Here is a 4,407-nt window from a genome sequence, read left to right as displayed (position 1 = left end):
ACTGAATGGTCTGAAGGTCTTCTTAAGCCCAATGGGTCCAGGTGCACCCAATCAACCTAACAACTCCAACACCAGGCTCCTGCAAGACTGGTGGGAGGTAGTGTTAATTTTGTCAGCTATTTTTTTATTTAGTCTTAGTCTTAGTCCCACGTCAAATGTCCTTGTTAGTTTTTATCATATTTAGTCAACCTCATCCTGTTTTTATTTAGTCAAGTTTTAGTCGACTAAAAGTTTGAGCATTTTAGTCTCATTTTAGTCAAATAAAACCATAAGTATTTTAGTCTAGTTTTAGTCAACGAAAACTGTTCACATTTTAGTTTAGTTTTAGTCAATGAAAACTGTTGAATCTGCTGATGCGCTTGCACTAGTAATGGTCATTCAAAGCAGTGTTGGCAAATCTTTCCCAGTGAAAGTAGCTAATGCTGACTCTGCCCACCTGGGTCAGTGTCGGCTTATGCCTGTAGCAATGACAAGTGGACCGTATTTACAGTCCCTGCTCAGTCCGCAGCTGAGGGGAGAATGGAGGGAGGCTGGCTGGGCTGTGTGGAAAGCGCTCAGACGTCTCTGGATATAATGACGTAGACAAGCAAGTAGCTGTACATTTTGGGAACACAATGCCTCATACACATATACCGGTAGATAAGACCCTTAGCTAAGACTGGGCGGGTTCCGTTGTAACTACTGTCTGTCTGTCTGTCTGTCTGTCTGTCTGTATGTATGTATGTATGTATGTATGTATGTATGTCTTTCTGTTGCATTTTCCTCGGACACCGTCGGCCTGACAGCATTCATATTTTTTCTCCCATTTTCCCCCTAATTGTACTTGGCCAATTCCCCCTGCTGTCCCGGTCGTTGTTCCACCCCCTCTGCTGATCTGGGGAGAGCCGAAACTAGCACCATGCTTCCTCCGAAACATGAGCAGTAGCAGCTGGAGCCTCACCGGTAGGACGTAGCACGTGGGAGGATCACGATATTCCAACCAGTTCCCTTCCCTCTGAACAGGCACCCCGACCGACCAGAGGAGGCGCTAGTGCAGCGACCAGGACAAAAACCTTCAAACCAGCTTCCCTCCCACAGACACACATGAGTCAATTGTGCCTGTATGGACGCCCGACCAAGCCGGAGGGACCACGAGGATGCGAACCTGTGCCCCTCATGTTGATAGGCAGGGACTTTACCGCTACACTACCCGGACCGCCAGTATGCGAGTGCTTTTATCTCTACACTACCCAGACACCCCCATTAAAGATTTGTGACTGAACATTAGTTTGGACACCCTGTATTGCCAAACATTAAAACAACATTACAACAGTGACATTGACAAAAACCACTAGACCTATATATGTTCATTCAATAATTGGTGTCACTGGTCGTATGGTAATTAAAAGTAAAAGCCCTCAAATTGAACTTGCCAAAATCAACTACCATTATGTTAGCAGTGTCAGCTTGACTGTCGTTAATGAGATCAATAACAGGTTAAAAAGTACTAATGTTGGTGACCAGGGATAAGCCTTTTTATTATTATTTCAGTGTTTACAATTGTTTGTGTTGTTGATTGGTCTCACACACACACAGTTTAGCCCTCGGACACAGATTAAAGTAAAGACAATAGATTTAATGAAGTAGACAGAAGATCTAAGAACCTTCTCTAATGTTCTTAGCAGCTGTAGATCTTGTTGACCCTCTGGATGTCGATGCGGGACATGCCCTGCCTCTGGCCGATCCGGACATTAGGGTTGGGGATGGGGGTGATGGTGTCCTGCCCGCGTTGGGTGGTGAAGGCTGTTCTCGGATAGTGCATGACGGAGGAGTAGTCGTAGGGAGTGTTCTGGTTGTTGGTGTTCTGCTTCTGGAAGTTGTGTTTTGTGCGCGGGTTAACGTACTGGAAGTTGATGCGGACATACTGGTCGCGGTCACTCCTGGTGTGCTCGTGATAGAAGCCCAGAGCATGGAGGAACTCGTGCTGGATGACACCGTGGTAGACGCAGCCCTGCTGGGCGAGAGAGACAGTCTGCCTGCCTCCCACTCTGCCCAGGGATGAGAAGCAGCCGCCTCTGCTCTCCACGCTGATGTAGTCGCGTTCGTTTGTACGGGGAACGAAGCGGATGCAGGTGCTGCTGTGGAAGGACTTCATGCCTCTGTCGATCGCCTGCTTGGCCGACCTGGAGAAGACGCTGCTCACTATGAAGGGGACGGTCACCTTGCCGCCGGCTTTCTTCCAGAGGCAGCTGTTGCTCCAACACTTCATGGCGTTTCTCGTTGTGGGGGCCATCAAGTCGCCCTCCAGCAGGAACTCACTGGAGCCGTTGTTTGTGGCCAAGATCCTGCTGCCGGTGTCCATCGTGTCGGCCTCTGGGTCCCTGGAGGCTTCCTCCTGTGGACCCAGAGAGGCCTGGGAGAGGCCGATCAGCAGCAGCAGCAGGAGGCCGAGAGAGGGATTCATCTTCAGGTTTCTGTCTGGTAGCTTCTTGTCTTCTCTGCAGGGTTCCTGGAGATGCTGTGGAGAGACTGCTTGCAGCTTGATTCTTGAGTCTGCTTGGTCCTGCTCTTTTATACTCTTCTTTCCAGGTGTGTCTGCTGGAGGATTAAGGGTTGGGGTCCAGACTGCTAGGCCTAAATAAACGTCTGAAGGGAGGACGCCACGGACAAACCCATAGTTTCAACATTGTCTGTTATTTCTGCGGATTAAAGAGCTCTATACATGGACATACCTAAACACCTGATTGTGCCTGCAAGTCAACGTTGCTTTGGTATACTGTCGTATCCTCTCTGGATCATTGGTTTATTTTTATTTTTGTTCCAATATTTTATTTCCTGTTTACATGTGTTTTTAAGACAGCTAAATGTCAGCTACATCTATGATGCTGCAGCACAATAAACTGAACTGCTGCATTGAGGGGGAAAAACAGTATATAATTAGTGTTAATTTTCTCGTCAATTTTTTTATTTAGTCGTAGTCGTGGTCCTGTGACAAATGTGCTTGTTAGTTTTTATCAGATTTAGTCAACCTCATCCTCTTTTTGTTTAGTCAAGTTTTAGTCGACTGAAAGTTTGAGTATTTTAGTCTCGTCTTAGTCAAAGAAACTAAAAGTCTGAACATTTTAGTCTTGTCTTAGTCTTGGGGGAAAAGGTAGTTGACTAACATTTTTCGTCATAGTTTTTGTCGACGAAATTAACACTGGTGGGAGGGTTGTCATACTTTTAGATGTTTTATTACAGAAAATGTATGAAACCCATGATCAAAATAGTCATATCATTGTGTTACTTGGTTGGAATTCTAGTGAAAATAAATGATTACCCTTTTTGCTGGGGACCCCCTGGTGGTCCCCGGACCCCAATTTCAGAACCACTGATTTAAGCTATGGCACAGAGCTGGCAGGAGAGACACATTGCTTGGTGGGCATTCAATTTGACCCGGACTGGCATGATTTTTCAATGTACTGCACCCCCCCATTCCGTAACATTTGTGAGGAAATAAATGTGCTTAAAGTGTTTTTAATTACCAATGAGTGAATGCTCCGTAACGTAACTTAAAAAATGAGCCCAGCTGCGTCTCTCAACGTTCAGCCATTCCAATGTTATGCCTGCAGACTTCGGCTCCTCTTCGGCCGGGGTTTTGCGGAACCCCCCCCCCCCCCCCCCCCCCCATAACTCGAACCCTGGGTGTATTTCTGAGGTGGCAATTTGACTCACTCGCAAGGGCCCGTTCTCCACCCAACACATTGCTGGAGGGCCCGCTCTCATACGGGCCCCAGTGCAACCACACTGCCTGCACTGTCTCTATTGATGCCCCTGGTTGTGACAGTAGGTGATAGATTACAGCAATTAAGAAAAGAAGAAATGATGATAGAAATTAAAGGACTGTCAGTGTCAAAAAGCTTTCACTATAACTGCTGCAAGTGGTTGGGAGCACGGGTGTATTTTTTAAGTTCTGTCACAGAACTTTGTCTTGCCCACACATTGTGCATGCAGCACCTTGAGCTAGCTCTGTTGTATGCCCTCGAGTGCTGAATCATCAGAAGCCCGCTGACAGTGGGCCACAGTAGATTTACAGGTAGAGAGGAGAAAAATGACTTGAGGCTGTTTTGAGAGCAGATTTGTTGTAAGCATAATTTTTGTGGAGTGGGGAGTTTTTTTTGGCTTGTATCATCTCTTCAGAGTAACTTGTCATTGTGCAGCCTACATTTAATAACAAATCCAACAAATATTTTTGACTTAATTGGGCCTTTTAAATATGTTTTTTTATTTTATTTTCTTCTCGTTCATTAGTTCTAGTCCGTAAACAACGGGGAGAGCAAAAACAGAGAGTAAACTGTCCATGTTGTTTCAAATGTTCTGTTTGTTCTGTTTGTCTGTTAGCAGGCTAACTCAAAACATCCAGGATCTGTGTGTTCTGTCTGTCTGTTA

At 45.9% G+C, this 4,407-nt stretch overlaps 1 pseudogene across 1 annotated transcript; it reads right to left on the bottom strand.

Annotated features, from left to right (window-relative positions):
• Positions 1-1,657: 1,657 nt before the first annotated feature.
• LOC310800516 (hatching enzyme 1.2 pseudogene) lies at positions 1,658-2,443 on the bottom strand (annotated as a pseudogene). The gene has a single exon. The product of its transcript is annotated as a hatching enzyme 1.2 pseudogene (transcript).
• Between the last annotated feature and the right edge of the window lie 1,964 nt (positions 2,444-4,407).

This window comes from Poromitra crassiceps (assembly GCF_964638095.1).
Source record: "Poromitra crassiceps genome assembly, chromosome: 30".
Lineage (NCBI taxonomy): Eukaryota > Metazoa > Chordata > Actinopteri > Beryciformes > Melamphaidae > Poromitra > Poromitra crassiceps.
Note: the sequence above shows the minus strand (reverse complement) of the source record. Positions and strands in the feature narration are given on the sequence as shown.